General features: G+C 39.6%; 1 protein-coding gene across 3 annotated transcripts in view; it reads left to right on the plus strand.

Annotated features, from left to right (window-relative positions):
* The first annotated feature begins 341 nt into the window (after positions 1-341).
* EDC3 (enhancer of mRNA decapping 3) overlaps positions 342-17,673 on the plus strand; it is a 55,469-nt gene continuing 38,137 nt past the window's right edge. For 2 of the 3 annotated variants that reach the window (XM_061394835.1, XM_061394833.1), the window contains exon 1: positions 342-491. The gene's annotated coding sequence lies outside the window, so the exon portion shown is untranslated. Of the gene's footprint in view, positions 492-6,350; positions 6,452-17,673 lie in introns of all 3 variants that reach the window. The other variant, XM_061394834.1, reaches the window with a different exon arrangement.

A 17,673-nucleotide genomic window follows, 5' to 3' on the forward strand; every position in this document is an offset into this window, starting at 1 on the left:
CGAGGATAGGGGCCATGAGAACAGAGGCAGTCTCCTAGCCAAAGTCTTCCGCTCTGGTTCGGCGATTAGCATAAGAGGAACTGGAAGGAAAGTCGGAGCTTTCCATCAGTACTACGAGAGGGAAGAGAGCTCCCCAGCAACCGAGCCTGGGACGCAGGCAGGACTCCAACTCGAACCCAGACTCCACCCGATATAGGTAGCCGGGGCACAGGGAACCAGGCCCAGCAGGCGCGGTTCTGGAAGGCCACAAAGCTGGTCCCAGTAGTTAATGGTTCCAAAGTCTCAAATTTCCCGGGCGTCCAGCCCCCGGGTTCTGAGGCGTCGCGCCGGAAGTGACCTCACGACGGTGGCGTGGAGACGCAAGGCGCTTCCGGCGGCGGCCGCGGCTGTGGGGGTGGGTGTGAAGAAGACCCTTAGTCTCAGGGCCTTGCGGTGCTTCGGGCCAGGCTTGGTGTGGTGAACCGAGGAGGCGTAGGCTCGGTGGCGTAGAGGTAGGCGCGACGGGGGGGCGGGTGGCTGGTGGGCGCTCGTGGCAGGGGTCTTCCGGGGTTGCCGGAGAGTTTGCTTTTAGGCTTCGTGCTTCCAGGCCTTGCAGACTTCTAGAGCGGTGGGTTCGAGATGGGGGCTGCTTCGGGTGCGCGGGGACCCATTACTAGGACTTGCCTCCGGGGTATGGTTTGAGGTGGAGGTCGAGGGAACGGGACTCTCAGCAGTCGAGGAATTGTGGGAGGTGTGAGGCATTAGCGGCCTAGGCTCTTAGTTTAGCTTCGTTAATGGCTCCTGCAGCCCACCCCCTCATTGCTCCCTGCGTGTTTCCTTTTGCACAGTGGAGAACGGTGGCAGGGAAGAACGCGAGTACCACATCCATGACAGATAGCGGGGGTGGGGAGGGGGCGGGCGGAGATGAACTGGAGTCTGAGAGGAGAGGGTGGCTGAGAAATTAGTGATAACTGGCAGGGGGCAGCTTCTGCTGTTCCTGGAGACTTACTTCCCCTTGATTCTTTACTGTTGTTAGTGTAAGTCTTAGTTTCTTATTATCAGTACTCTTTGTGTCATATTGGTTGAATTGATCAGTAATTGACTTGTTGAATGGTTCAAGTGTTTTGGTGTGGGGGAGGCATAGTCCTCACCTGCTTAGCCAGTTGGTTGTCAACAAACCTCCCAATTTCAGAGGTAGAAGGAGTCCAAACAGCCCTCTCCTGCCGTTACAGATGTGGATCTCGAGACCCAGATTGGTTTTTGTTCTCTTTCCTAGCCACAGACTGAACTGATTTCAGTTTGCGCTCTGTCAAATAAAGGTCGTAATCCCATCAAAACTTAAGTGACTGCCTCTGAGCAGGTCACTGTTTCAACTGGAAACCTCAGATAGATTCTAGTCTTTTATTTATGAATGGAAGATTAAGTGTACTGAGCACAGAATTCCTATTTTTTGGTTTCTCTGTATGAATTGGAAATGGTTACAAAAAACATAACTCTTTGAGTACTAAGAATCTTTTGTTGAAGCCTTCTTGAGGACTGTGGGACTAATAGAGTGTCTCTAACTTTTTTGACCTATGACCCACAGTTAATGTATTTTGCATGCTGACTCTTTGTGACCCCTGCATGCGTAGAGTGTGTACACAGGAAATAAAATTTTGCCTTCTATGTATGTGGTACCCTCTGACATTTTCTATTTCATTGAAAGAAAAAAAAAAGTTGATTGTAACTCACTAAACTGATTCTGACCTGTAATGGGTCTGACTGCTAAAGACCTGTAGTTTGAAAAACGTTGGACTAGAAAATGTTTAAGATTCTTGAGAGTCCAAGATTCTTAAGTAATGCAAGGTGGAAGATACGGCATTTTTCTGTTATCAACTACAACAGGACACGACGTCCATATTAGTATCCGAAAGGAGTACAATATCTGTAATGATAATGTGTCCGAATTTTGGCAAGGCATTTGAGTCTTTTCTGGTGACCTGGTGGGTGAGATGGGGTGGGAGATTTGCCCTATTGTGGTTAAATTAGGTGACGTCATGACTTTGGGCATCTGTGTGTAGGAATTTGTTTATGGATACAATTACAGCTGGGAATTTGGTGATCGATGTTGAGGGTCTGTCACTTTTTTATATGCAGTATGTATTTGAAGCCTTATCTGAAGAGTGTTCTTATCAAATTTGTTGCCTAATGAAGTGAAGAGAGTATCATCTGGTTAATCTCAATATTTGCCCAGTGTAGTTTAATGAAATGGAAGGGTCATCTTAAATTTAAGTAATTTAAACATTTAATTGAAAATGGTTTAGTATGTAATTTCTGTTAGGTTGTAAATATTGACTTTTGAAAAATAAATACAAAGTTTTCTAAATCTAATAGTAATTTGACGCTTTAAAAGTATATAGATAACCTTTTTTATATATAAAAGCCCTCGAAGATATGGCTGTGTATAAATGGTGTATTACGTTACCTGATTTTCAGATGTTAAGCCAGTCTTGTGTTCCTAGAATGGATTCTGTTGAATCTTGGTGTATCCTACTTTCTGTATATTACTGAATTCAATTTGCTGATATTAAAAATTTTTGTGAGGAATATTCGTCTGAGGTTTCCTTTTCTTGTGATGTCTTTGGACTGGACTCAGTATCAAGAGTAAAATTACCCTCATAATATGAGTCGGAAAATGTTATTCTGCTGTTTTCTGAAAGAATTTATGTAGAATTGGTAATTATTTCTTTCTTTATGTTTGATAGAGTTTACCAGCAAAGTCCTCTGGGCCTGGGCTTTTCTTTGTGGGAAGGTTTTAAAATTACTTATTCAGTTTCTTTACTTGGTGTAGGTCTGTCTGGATTTTTTTAAATTTTTTAAGTCAGTTTTGGTAATTTTATCCTTCTTGGAATTTGTCCATTTCTTATTTTTCTTCTTGAACTTGTATGCACCCCACAGAATTGTATCCTAAAACAGGAGTCAGCATACTTTTTCTGTAAAGGGCTTGCTGGTAGGCTTTGTGGGCCGTGCGGTCCCCGTTAGTACTACTCAGGTCTCTCATTGACGTGCAGAAACAGCCCCAGACGGTAAGCAGAGAGCTGTACGAGGTTCTGTTCCAGTACTGCTTTGGTAGTAGTGGGCCAGATTTGGTACATGGGTGTAGTTTTCTGACTCCAGTTTTAAAGTAATACATTTTATGGTTGAAAGTCTTTATTTGATACCTGGGCAGATCAGCTTTATGATAGAGTAGGGTGGAAGTTGATTCCCTTGCTTGCATGTCTTTGTGTACTTCTAAAGATGTGTGTGTTCCACTTTGAAGATTGAGACTTCATTTCCAAGATGTTGTAGAGGTAATTTAGGCATTTTTGTAGTTTTGTTCAGGTGAGACGGAAGGTGACCCTCATGGTATAATTTTCTAGGGCCATGACTTGAATCCCTTATTTGGCCAGTATTCCTTCTGTGAAAAGGAGGTGTTTATAGGACTTCCCTAGTGACCCAGTGGTTAAGACTCTGCTCTTCCACTGCAGGGGGCATGGGTTTGATCCCTGGTCAGGGAACAAAAATCCTGCAAGCTACACCAAAAAAAAAAAAAGAGAGAGAGACATTTGAAATAAAATTTGGTATATGGTAAAAATTATATAGATTATCTCATTTAATCTTCACAATGGTTCTATGAGATCATTTAATTGGTATGCAGTTGACTCTTGAACAATTGGGGGCCAGGGCCTCCAACTGTCTGCAAAATTGAAAATCTGAGAATAACTTATAGTCGGCCCTCCTTATACATGGTTCTTCTGTATCTGCGGTTCTGCATCTCACATTCAGGCAACTGCCCATCATGTAGTACTGTTGTATTTGGTGAAAGAAATAGGTGTTTTGAGTGGACCTGTACCATTCAAGCCCATGTTGTTCGAGGGTCAACTCTACTTCCCATTTTATAATTGAGACAGTTGAGACTCAGATTAGGATAATTTGCTCATAATTCTGGCCTTTAATGTGTGACTTCAGAAGTCCATGGCTTTTTCACTATGCTGCCTTTTGTGGAAGATAGGGACTTAGTACTAGGATTATACTAGTAGATGTTTTCTTTCAAGATCTCTGTCATTTCCAAGCTTTTGATTCTATAGACACGTTTCTACATAGATACCTAGTTTTTCAGAAATCCATAACTAACCACTTATCCATAATTGTCGATTTAATTGTCCTTAGCAGATCAAAGGATTGGATCTGAATGCTGAAGAGTTCTGTCAGATGTGGATGAGATGAAAGTTTGTAGCTCTGTAATCAGCTGATTGCTTTTGAATCATTTCTGACAACTACTTTAATTGCATGATGAGTGGAAGACCATTTCGGTCTACCTGACTTTGTTGTCTAAAGGCTTCTTACAAGAAAAGTGATTCGGTAGTGTCTCATAGTGCGACATTTGGTAGTCTGGAAATCCTAATAGCGTTTGAGCAGGATCAGCCTGTGTCTAGTGTGCTCAGTTGCTCAGTCGTGCCCAACTCATTGCGACCCATGGACTGTCGCCTGCCAGGCTCCTCTCTCCATGGAATTTTCCAGGCAAGAATACTGGACTGGGTTGCTGTTTCCTCCTCCAGGTGATCTTCCTAACCCAGGGATTGAACCTGTGTTTACTGCTTCGTAATATGCCCAGCATAAATGGGTACATTTGTCCACTACAAAGGCATATACAAAACTGTTTAATTCTCTATTCATAATGGCCCCCAAACTGGAAATAGTCCGTCTATCAGGAGCAGGATAGATAAATACCTTGAGGCATAGTTATGTAATGGAATACTATATAGCCACGAGAAAGAATGAACTGCTGCTACATGCAACAAGGTGAGTCTCCCAGATGTAACATGGAGCAAAAGAAGCCAACGCTTTGAGAGAACTTTTATGATTCCATTTATATGAAGTTCAAAAACAGGTAAATGACTCTTTTGTGATAGATATCAGAATAATGGCTACCTTTGTGGGAGCACAGTGGAACCTTCTGGGGTGTCCAAAATACTGTGTCTTGATTTGGGTGTGCTCTCCCTTAGTGTGTTCATCTGATTAGAAATCCATATGTTGGCACTCCACTTGTTTTAGATTTACTGTTTTCAGTTAATAAAGAAATTTTCTTTAAAACTATTAAAAATCCTACTTATTAGTTATTATTGACATAATATAAACTTGTATGTGTAGTGAGTGTCTTAAACATATATGTTGAATGGAGAAATAGAAGTCTTCTCCCATCTGATTGATTTCTGGCATTTCTAAAATTCCAGTTACAGCTTTTCGTTTTGCATCAATCTAAAGTAAGCATCAGAGTAGGATTATGGTGGAGTATAAATGATAGGAAAGGAACTTCATAATTTTGTGGCTTTAAGTAGACAAAGGTCAATCAGGAATGGGAAAATAAGCATAAAATCATGGGTGTTTTGTGCCTTTTTCTGTCATCAGTGTCATGGAAATTGTGTTGCATTGGAAATTCATTTGATTTCTTAAATTCCTTGAGATAAATTGATAATTGTTGCAACTCAGTGAGGGGTATGTGGGGTTCATTATGCTCGTCTGTCTACCTTTGTATATGTTTGAAATACTCTGTAGTAAAAAAAAAAATTATGGATGAGCCTGCTGATGCAGTGTTTCTTTTATTGTCTGTTCTGTCAGCATAGTTTTGTGATACTTGCTCAGTTAAATAGAGAACTACCGGAGTTTGTCTTTACGTTTTTGTGTTTCTACTGAGACAGTCCTCTTTTTTTTTTTTAACTGAAGGAGTGCTTTTTATGCTCCTTTAAATATATTTCTACTGTTTTTCTTTTTTTAGACTTATGTTTTATGTAGATATATTTCTGAAATTAATATTTGAAAACTGTTTAAAATGCTGTTCTATTTCTTTTCTTTTTTTTGTGGAACAGCTAAGCCAGTGTTTCATTTTATGCTTAATATTGTATGTTATTGTTTAGTTGCTAAGTTGTGTCTGACTATTTGCGACCCCATGGACTGTATCCTCTCAGGCTCCTCTGTCCGTGGGATTTCCCAGGCAAGAATAGTGAGTTGCCATTTCCTTCTCCAGGGGATCTTACTGACATAGGGGTCAACCTCGGGTCTGGTGCATTGGCAGGTGGATTCTTGACCGCTAAGCACCAGGGAAGGCCCTATGTCACCTGCTGCTTGCTGACTTCCTTTTGTGTGTAGAACAGTGTTAGGTTTCATATCTTACATAGAATTTCACATAGAATACGCTTAGGGATATTGTGTTTTTGGAACCATTTCCAAGGAGAGCTAAGGCATTTAGATATAGATATTTAGATAACTCTAGATTTTGAGTGATTAACTTCTGTCAGGTTTATTATGTCTCCTTTGATTGAATTAATATTTACTGAGTTCCTTTTCCATTCTAGGCAATCTTATTGTCTGAACAAAACAGACAAGGTCCCTTGCCCTCCTGGAGCTTCCATTCTATTGGGGTGACACATACAATATAAATAAGATAATTCATATGGTGAGTCATTTTGAAATTATAACAGAAAGTGTTGGAGAGTGATAGAGAGTTTAGCCACATTAAATTGGGTAGCCAGGGAAGGCCTCTTTGGTGTGGTGACATTTTCGAAGGCAACTGAAAGACGAGATAGAACTAGCCATTCATGTAACTGGGGAAAGAGTGTTCTGAAAATACCTGGTGCAGAATTTTGCAGGGAACAAGCTTGATGTATTTAAGGAACAGTGATAAGGTCAATTTGTCTGGAGAACAGGGAAAAGGAGTGGTGAGAGATGAAGTTGTCTATGAAAGTGAAGTCGCTCAGTCGTGTCCAACTTTTGCGACCCCATGGACTGTAGCCTACGAGGCTTCTCCGTCCATGGGATTTTCCAGGCAAGAGTACTGGAGTGGGGTGCCATTTCCTTCTCCAGGGGATCTTCCCCACCCAGGATCAAACCCAGGTCTCCTGCATTGTAGGCAGACGCTTTACTATCTGAGCCACCAGGGAATTTGTCTGTAGAGGTTAGTAGAAATGAGATTGTGTAGGGCTTGCAGTCTATGGAAAGGAAGTTAAGCAGAATCATGACAACTGATTTACCTTTTAAAATTTGCTCTGGCTGCAGTGTAGAGAAAGAATTAGAGGGGCAGAAGTCGAAGCAGAGATATAACAGGGGACTGCTGCAATTATGAGATGATAGTGACTTAGAGTAGGTAAGTAGCAGTGGAGATGGAGAGAGATGGACTTATCTTTGAAGTAGTGACAATAGGACTTATTGATGAATGTATGGGACGAAGGACAAAGAAAGGAATCAAGAAGACTCCTGACTTTTTTTCCCCTTTGTATAAGCAGTACAGTATATGTTGATGCCATTTATTGAGATGGGAAAAGCTTGAGGCTCAGTCACTAAGTTGTGTCCAACTTTTTGTGACACGCCCCCCCCCCCCCCCCCAAGGATTGTTAGCCAGCCAGGCTCCTCTCTCCATGGGTTTTTTCCAGGCAAGAATACTGGAGTGGGTAACCATTTCCTCCTCCAAGGGCTCTTCCCAACCCAGGGATCTAACCCACATGTTCTGCCTTGGCAGGTGGATTCTTTACTTCTGAGCCACCTGAAAAGCAGTGAAAAAAGCTTGGGAAGGAACAAATTGGGGGATGTTGAGTGTTAGGCTAAAGAAATTAAAAATTTGGTTTTGGACATTTATGAAATGCCTAATAGAAATCTTTGCCGGCATTATCCAGTGTGTGAGTTTTCGTCTTTATGTTTTATGGAAAACCTTTCTGGGAAATTAACCTCTTCTTATTGAAGGAATGACTAAATATTCTGTGTCATACTATACAGGTTATGTTGGCTGCATGTAGTTTCCCTCCTTTTTTAAAAAAATTAAGATATACCTTGCATACAGTAATAATGCATAAATGTTAAATGCCCAATTCAGTAAATTTTGCTAGCTGTGTATAATCTTGTGACTACTGCATCAGTAAAAACAAAGAACATTTTCATTACCCCACAAGTCCCTCTGCCTCTTTCTAGTCAATTTTCTGACCTATAGGTGGAAGACTTCTGATTTTTCTCACTATAGTTACTCTTGTAGAAATTCTTATAGACTCATATAAATGTATCTGTGTGACTTTCAGTTTTTGAGTATCATCTACCTTGTATTAGTCGAGTAAGTAGTTTGTTCTTTTTTATTGTTAAGTGGTGTTCTGTGGTGTAGTTAATACCATGATTTGTTTCCTCTCTTCTCCTTGTTTCCAATTTTTGACTGTTATAAAGGTACTTTGTACACTTGTGTACAAGTCTTTTTGTTAATATATGTTTTTATTTCTCCTGGGTAAATCCTAGAAAGGAAATTTTGGGTCACAGATATATATTTAATATTATAAGAAACTGCCAACCTCTCTTCCAGAGTGCTTGTATCATTTTACACTATCAGCAGTTAAGAGTTGTTCCAGTGCTTTGCATTATCACAGACATTTGGTGCTTTCATTTTTGATCTATAGTACTGGAAAATCCCATGGACAGAGGAGCCTGGTAGGCTGCAGTCCATGGGGTCGCTAAGAGTTGGACACGGCTGAGTGACTTCACTTTCACTTTTCACTTTCATGCATTGGAGAAGGAAATGGCAACCCACTTCAGTGTTCTTGCCTGGAGAATCCCAGGGACAGAGGAGCCTAGTCGGCTGCCGTCTATGGGGTCACACAGAGTCGGACATGACTAAAGCGACTTAGCAGCAGCAGCAGTGGATATAGTATCTATGGTGGTCTTTTCCCAACCTAACACTTTCAAAAATTGTGGTAAAGTATACATTGTATCATTTTGTATGATGAAGTATACATTTTATCATTTTGTATGATAAAATGTATACTTTATCATACAAAATGATAAAATGTATCATTTTAACAGTTTTAAATTGTGGTAAAGTATACATTTTATCATTTTGTATGATGAAGTATACATTTTATCATTTTGTATGATAAAATGTATACTTCATCATACAAAATGATAAAATGTATCATTTTAACAGTTTTTAAGTGTACAGTTCAGTGGCATTGAGTGCACTCACATTGTCATGCAACCATCACCATCATGAACTTTTTTATCATATCAAACTGAAACTTTGTACCTTTTGAATAGTAGCACTTCATCTCCTGCTCTCCCAGCCCCTGGAAGCCACCATTCTACTTTCTGCCCCTGTGAGGTTGACTGTTCTAGATGCCTCGTGTGAGCGGAATCATACAAGATATGTCCTTCTGTGTCTTATTTCATTTTCACTTAATGTTTTCAAGGTTCATCTATGTTGTAACATATATCAGAACCTTCCTTTTTTAAGACTGAATGATACTCTATTTTAATGGAGTGTTTATACATTCATCCATCTTGGACATTTGGGTGTATCATTGTGTTTCAATTCACATTTCCCTGATAAACTAATGATGTTGAACAGCTTTTCGTATGTTTATTGACTATTTGTATAACTTCTTTTGCCTGCTTTAAAAAACTGATGTTTTCTTTTTATTTATTTGTAAGTATTCCTTATATATTCTGGATCCTATCTGTTGGGAATATTTTCTCCTTAACTGTGGCTTTCCTTTTTTCTTTTCTTGTTTTGGTGTGGTTATAATAGAGGGCAGAAACATCTTTTTACCATCATAAATCTGGGAGTTTTCTTGAAATGCTTGATCCTTGGAGGTAGCCTTCATTGGGATGATGTTGAAATGGGGCTAGATTATATGGAATACCTCCCTAAATTTTTTTTTTTTACAGTACCTTTGTTTTAAATGTATGATGATCTTAACCCATCCAGAGCATGATTTCGTTTGAAAAAAAATTGAAAATGATTTGTTTTGGAAAAAAGATAGTTTTCTACTATGGTATATTGTAATCAAACCTAGGTGGTTTTACCTTTTGACTGACTGAGGCTTTATCCTGAGAAAATTATTCAAGGTAAGCACTGAATGAAATTGATCTTTGCTGCATTAACTATAATTGTGAAAAATTGAATTATCTAAATGTCCATTGAGAGAAAAACTGATATGTGAATGTGGTGGAATAGCACACACACGTGGAGAATATGCCAAGAAGCTACCTTTATGCTCTGATTACAAGTGTGTAAATATCCATTATAATCTCTCTGTTGTAAATTCCCCATCTGTAAAATGGGTTAGTAAAGTAGCTGTCTCATAGGGTTGTCATGAAGATTGAAGGGCCCTAAAGAAGGCCCCTAAAGTTTTAACTCAGTCCTGAGACATAGTAAATGAGCAATAAATACTAGCTGCTGCTATTGTTACACAGTATGATGGTATGTGTGTAAAAGCTGTGGGATTACATGTGTTCCATTCACCTTTTATTTTCTTAAGGGTGATTCCCCCCCCCCCCTTTCTGTTACCTATTACTATATTAAATCATTACCAAATTCAGACCATCACCTGTATCAGTCTTGGTCTTGAATCTCAACTTATTCCCTTCTCCATTGCTTCTACCTATTACAGCTTACCACTGTCTCTTAAATAGACTGCTCTAGTTGCCTCCCAGCGTCTTTTTTTTTTAACACGTCTTCCAATTTGTATTCTTTAATGATGATTTTTGATGAGCAGGACTTTTAAATTTTGATGAAATCTAATTCATCAGATTTTTTTCTTTTATGATTAGTACTACTTATTTCTGTTTTGTCTAAGAAATCTTTCTCTACTCTAAGGTCACTTAGGTGTTCTGTTCCCCACCCCCCACCCCCCACCCCAGTAGCTTTTGTTTTAACTTTTATATTAAAATGAAATTGAAGTCGCTCAGTTGTATCCAACACTTTGCAACCCCATGGACTGTAGCCCACCAGGCTCCTCTGTCCATGGTATTCTCCAGGCAAGAATACTGGAGTGGGTTGCCATATCCTCCTCCAGGGGATCTTTCCGACCCAGGGATCGAACCTGTGTCTCTTATGTTTCCTGCATTGGCAGACAGTTATTTACCACTAGTGCCACCTGGGAAGCCCTGCTAAAGTTTCATATAGTAGGATTTTTTTGTGTGTGTGTGGGGGGGGTACGTTCCCTAGGGTTTTCTACATGCACAGTCAACAATAAAGTTTACAAATAAAAATAACTTTACATCTTCATTTCCAATATTTATGCTTTTTATTTCTTTTTCTTATTGCAGTAGCTAACACCTGTAATATAATGTTGAATAAGAAGCAGAACCGGTGAGAGTATTCTTGCCTTGTCCCAGTCTTCGGGGGAAAGAATTCATTGTTTCACCATTAATATGATGTTATCTATAATTGTTTTATAGATGCCACTGCTCCTTTTTTATATCATGGATGATGTTGAATTTTGTCAGATTATCTTTCTGCATTTGTTGACGTGATCATACATGATTTCTCATTTGCTTTGTTAATGTGGTAGAAGACATTGATTTTTTTTTTTTTGACCTTTTTGTTTGAGATAGCTGTAGATCCATATGTATTTATAAGAAAGAATACAGAGAGATTCCATATATCCTGCCTGGTTTTCCGTATTGGTAACATCTTGCAAAACAATAGTATAGTGTCAATACCAGGATATTGACATCATATGGTCAAGATGCAGAATGTTTCCCTAACCACAGGGATCCCTCATGTTGCTCATTTATAGCCATCCCTGTTTTCCTTGTGTCTCTGCCCCTTCTCTCACTCCTGGGAACCACTCTTCTCTTCTCATTTCTATAGCTGTCATTTCAAGAATATTACACAAATGGAATTATAAAGAATGTAATCTTTTGGGGTTGGCTTTTTTCTCTTTTTCTCCTACCATGGTTTGTGTTTAACCTTTGACACGTGGAAAGTCATCTAGCCTGTTCCAGTTTGAGGCTATTAGAAGTAAACCTGATATAAACATTCAAGTACAGGTTTTTTTGTGAGTTAAGTCTTCCATTCTCTGAGATAAATGACCAGTCATGCAACTGCTGGGTCATGTGAGTTGCGTGTTTAGGTGTTTTTTTTTTTTTTTTTTTTTATAGCCTCCGTTTTGGCTATTTATTTATTTTTGGCTGCAGTGGGTCTTTGTTGCTGTGTGCAGGCTTTCTGTGGTTGTACTGTGCTGGCTTAGGAGTTGTGGAGATGAGCTTAGTTGCCCCACAGCATGTGGAATTTTCCTGGACCAGGCATCAAACTCAGTGTCCCCTGCATTGGCACGCAGATTCTTAACCTCTGGACCACCAGAGATGTCTGCGTGTTTAGGCTTTTTTTTTTTTTTTTTTTTTTAATAAAAAAAATGGCTGCCCCATTTAGTAGTTCCATGAGCAGTGTATGAATATATGAGTATGTATGAATGTATGAGTTATTCAATTTCTCCACATCCTTACTTGTACTTGGTGTTGTCAGTGTTTTTTATTTTAGCTGTTCTAGTGGGCAGTATTCTTGCCTGGAGAATCCCATGGACGGAGGAGCCTGGTAGTCTGCAGTCCATGGGGTTGCAAAGGGTTGGACACAACTGAGCGACTTCACTTTCACTTTTCACTTCCATGCATTGGAGAAGGAAATGGCAACCCACTCCAGTGTTCTTGCCTGGAGAATCCCAGGGACGGGGAGCCTGGTGGGCTGCCGTCTTTGGGGTTGCACAGAGTCGGACACGACTGAAGCGACTTAGCAGCAGCAGCAGCAGCAGTGGGCATGTAGTGTATCATTGTGGTTTTAGCTTGCATTTCCCTAGTGGTTAATGTAATGATGTTGAACATCTTTTCATGTACTTATTTGCCATCTGTATAGTTCTTTGTTGAAATGTGTTTTGTGTCTTTTGCCCACTATGGATTGGATTTTTTTTTCCATCACTGAATTTTAAGAGTTCTTTGTGTATTCTAGATACTGGTCATGAGTCTTTGTCATATATGTGATTTGTAAATATTTTTTTCCAGCCTGTAACTTTTTTTAAAAAGCCTCCTAATAAGGATCCTTTTGCAGAATGAAATTTTTTAATTTTCAAGAAGTCTGATCAGTTTCTCCTTAATAGGTTGTGCTTTTGGTGTCCAGTCGAAGAATTCATTGCCTCACTCTAGATCTTGAAGGCTTCTCTTACGTTTTTCCTAAAAGTTTTATAGTTTGACATTTTACGTTTAAGTCTATGACCCATTTTGAGTAAATGTGTATATAAATTATGAAACTTAGATCAGGGTTGATTTTCTACTGATGAATATCCATTACCATTTGTCCTAACAACTGAAGCCAGGTATACAGTATGTGTATTCCTTCACTGGAGATACAAAGCCTGATAAGATTATTGAACTCAGTATCTGTATTGTTTATTTTTAAAAATATTTGTTTTGCTGCTTGATTCATTACAGAAGATTGCATTAATTCTCTTCTATTGACTTTAAAAATTTATTCTTGAATATTTTATATACCTGTTTTATGTTCTATATTATGTTTTAACATAATCAAATTACCTCAATGGAAAATTATAGCAATATATATTATTAGTGAGTTGTACCCTCAGTAATAATATACATTGTTTAGGCATGAATTAACTCTTAATGTTTTTGCCTTAATCTTTTATCTGACATTTTTACTGCAGCCCTTTCATTTCTTTTATTTATATAATTTGTTCAACTTAAAAAAATTTTAGAGTTGATTTATAGTGTTGTGTTGATTTTTGCTGTACAGCAAAGTGATTCAGTCACATGTACATTCTTTTTCACTTTCTCTCTGTTACGGTTATCACAGGGCACTGAATATGGTTCCTTTGCTGTACAGTAGGAGCTAGTTGTTTATCTATGCTATATATAATAGTTTGCATCTGCCCATCCTAAATTCCCAGTTCCTCCCTGCCCCACCTGCTCTCCTCCTTGGCAACCACAAGGCTGTTCTCTGTGTCTGTGAGTTTATTTCTGTTTCATAGATATGTTCATTTGTAGCATATTTTAGATTCCACATTCAAGTGATATCACAAGGTATTTGTCTCTCTAACTTATTTTGCTTAGTATGATCATCTCTAGCTCCATTTGTGTAGCTGCAAATGTCATTATTCCATTCTTTTTATGGCTGAGTAACATTCAACTGCATATGAGTAATGCGACACAAACATATATTTAAACATCTTTTTTTTTCTTTTGAAATTTTAATGTAAAAAAGTAGAAACACGGATGGAGCACAAATGTGCATTTTATACCCGAAGATAATATGGATAATTTGGTTATTACCCATAACATTTTAACAAAATAATCAGAAATTTAGTCATTCACATTAGTAATAACATTGAGTCCTTAAAGGAGTTTCTCATACATCATCTCACATTGGGAGATGATGTGTGCAGTGTGCAGATAGGAACAAAAAGCAATCAATAAAGAAAATGTGATAAGTAATCTAATAGTGATAATACTGTTTCTAGGAGATAATATTGGAAGTGCTTTTATAAAAATTTGTTTTTAATTGGAGGATAACTGCTTTACAATGTTGTGTTGGTCTCTGCTGTACAACAGCATAAATCATCTGTTATACATATATCCCCTCCTCTTGAACCTCCTGCCCACCCCCACCACCACCCTAAACCTAATTTTTGACAGAATACCAGGTTAAACTCCAAAAATGTCTCCTCCCTCTTGAACATCCCACCACCCCTACCCCGCCTGTTGTGACAGTACCAGGTTAAGCCTTGAAAAGGAACAGAGATCATTCTGTCTGTCTGAGATTGCATCCAAGTACTGCATTTTGAACTCTTTTGTTTCTATGATGGCTGTTCCATTTCTTCTAAGGGATTCTTGCCCACAGTAATAGATATAATGGTCATCTGAGTTAAATTCACCCATTCCAGTCCATTTTAGTTCTCTGATTTCCTAAAATGTTGATGTTTGCTCTTGCCATCTCCTGTTTGACCACTTCCAATGTGCCTTGATTCATGGACCTAACATTCATGGCATTGTGCAAGAGGCAGTAATCAAGACCATCCCCAAGAAAAAGAAATGCAAAAGGGCAAAAAAAGGTTGTCTGAGGAAGTCTTATAAATAGCTGAGAAAAGAAGAGAAGCTAAAGGCAAAGGAGAAAAGGAAACATAAACCCATTTGAATACAGCGTTCCAAAGAATAGCAGGAGAGATACAAAAGCCTTCCTCAGTGATCAAAGCAAAGAAATAGAGACAAACAATAGAATGGGAAAGACTAGAGATCTCTTCAAGAAAATTAGAGATACCAAGGGACTTTTCATGCAAAGATGGGCACAATAAAGACAGAAATTGTATGGCCCTAACAGAAGCAGAAGATATTCAGAAGAGGTGGCAAGAATACCCAGGAGAATTATACAAAAAAGATCTTTATGACCCAGATAACCACAATGGTGTGATCACTCACCTAGAGCCAGACATCCTGGAATGTGAAGTCAAGTGGGCCTTAGGAAGCATCACTACAAACAAAGCTAGTGGAGGTGATGGAATTCCAGTTGAGCTATTTCACATCCTAAAAGATGATGCTGTGGAAGTAGTGCACTCAATATGCCAGCAAGTTTGGAAAACTCAGCAGTGGCTAGAGGACTGGGAAAGGTCAGTTTTCATTCCAATCCCAAAGAAAGGCGGTACCAAAGAATGTTCAAACTACTGCACGATTGCACTCATCTCACATGCTAGCAAAGTAATGCTCAAAATTCTCCAAGCCAGGCTTCAACAGTACGTGAACTGTGAACTTCCAGATGTTCAAGCTGGATTTAGAAAAGGCAAGAGGAACCAGAGATCAAATCACCAATGTCTGTTGGATCATCAAAAAACCAAGAGAGTTCCAGAAAAACTTCTTCTGCTTTATTGACTATGCCAAAGCCTTTGACTGTGTGGATCACAATAAATTGTGGAAAATTCTTAAAGAGATGGGAATACCAGATCACCTGAGCTGCCTTCTGAGAAATCTTAGGAAATATGCAGATCAGGAAGCAACAGTTAGAACTGGACATGGAACAACAGACTGGTTCCAGATTGGGAGAGGAATATGTCAAGGCTGCAATTGCCTGCTTATTTAACTTATATGCAGAGTACATCATGCGAAATGCCAGACTGGATGAAGCAAAAGCTGGAATCAAGATTGCTGGGAGAAATATCAATAACCTCAGATATGCAGATGACACCACCCTTATGGCAGAAAGCGAAGAAGAACTAAAGAGACTCTTGATAAAAGTGAAAAAGGAGAGTGAAAAAGTTGGCTTAAAACTCAACATTCAGAAAACTTAAGATCATGGCATCTGGTCCCATCACTTCATGGCAAATAGATGGGGAAGCAATGGGAAACAGTGACAGACTTTATTTTCTTGGACTCCAAAATCACTGCAGATGGTAACTGCAGCTATGAGGTTGAAAGACGCTTGCTCCTTGGAAGAAAAGTTATGACCAACCTAGACAACATATTAAAAAGCAGAGACATTACTTTGCCAGCAAAGGTCCATCTAGTCAAAGTTGTGGTTTTTCTAGTAGTCATGTATGGATGTGAGAGTTGGACTGTAAAGAAAGCTGAGTGCCGAAGAATTGATGCTTTTGAACTGTGGTGTTGGAGAAGACTCTTGAGGGTCCCTTGGACTACAAGGAGATCCAACCGGTCCATCCTAAAGGAAGTCAGTTCTGAATATTCATCGGAAGGACTGATGCTGAAGCTGAAGCTCCAATACTGTGGCCACCTGATGCAAAGAACTGACTCATTGGAAAAGACCCTGATGCTGGCAAAGACTGAAGATGGGAGGACAAGGGGACAACAGGATGAGATGGCTGGATGGCATCACTGACTCAATGGAAATGAGTTTGAATAAACTCTGGGAGTTGGTGATGGACAGGGAGGCCTGGTGTGCTGCAGTCCATGGGGTTGCAAAGAGTCGGACACGACTGAGCGACTGAATTGAACTGAACCAGAATAAGCTCCCTGTGTTACACAGCAAGTTTCCACTATTTTACATATGGTAGTGTAAATGTTTCACTGCTGCTCTCTCAATTCCCACCATCTCCTTCCCTTCCTGTGTCCACAAGTCTGTTCTCCATGTTTGTGTCTCTGTTCCTGCCCTGCATGTAGGTTCATTAGTACTATTTTTTCTGGATTCCTTATCAGTTTAGTTCAGTCGCTGAGTCATGTCTGACTCTTTGCGACCCCATGAACCGCAGCACACCAGACCTCCCTGTCCATCACCAACTCCCAGAGTCCACCCAAACCCATATCCATTGAGACGGTGATGCCATCCAACCCTCTCATCCTCTGTCATCCCCTTCTCTTCCTGCCCTCAGTCTTTCCCAGCATCAGGGTCTTTTCAGACGAGTCAGCTCTTCACATCAGGTGGCCAGAGTATTGGAGTTTCATCTTCAACATCAGTCCTTCCAATGAATACCCAGGACTGATCTCCTTTAGGATGGACTGGTTGGATCCCCTTGCAGTCCAAGGGACTCTCAAGAGTCTTCTCCAACACCGCAGTTCAAAAGCATCAATTCTTCGGCCCTCAGCTTTCTTTAGAGTCCAACCCTCACATCCATACATTACCACTGGAAAAACCACAACCTTGACTAGACGGACCTTTGTGGACAAAGTAATGTCTCTGCTTTTCAGTATGCTGTCTAGGTTGGTCATAACTTTCCTTCCAAGGAGTAAGCGTCTTTTAATTTCATGGCTGCAGTCACCATCTGCAGTGATTTTGGGACCCAGAAAAATAAAGTCAGCCACTGTTTCCACAGTTTTCCCATCTATTTGCCATAAGTGATGGCACCGGATGCCATGATCTTAGTTTTCTGAATGTTGAACTTTAAGCCAACTCTTTCACTCTCCTTTTTCATTTTCAGG

The sequence above is a fragment of the Bos javanicus genome, chromosome 21 (assembly GCF_032452875.1).
Source record: "Bos javanicus breed banteng chromosome 21, ARS-OSU_banteng_1.0, whole genome shotgun sequence".
Lineage (NCBI taxonomy): Eukaryota > Metazoa > Chordata > Mammalia > Artiodactyla > Bovidae > Bos > Bos javanicus.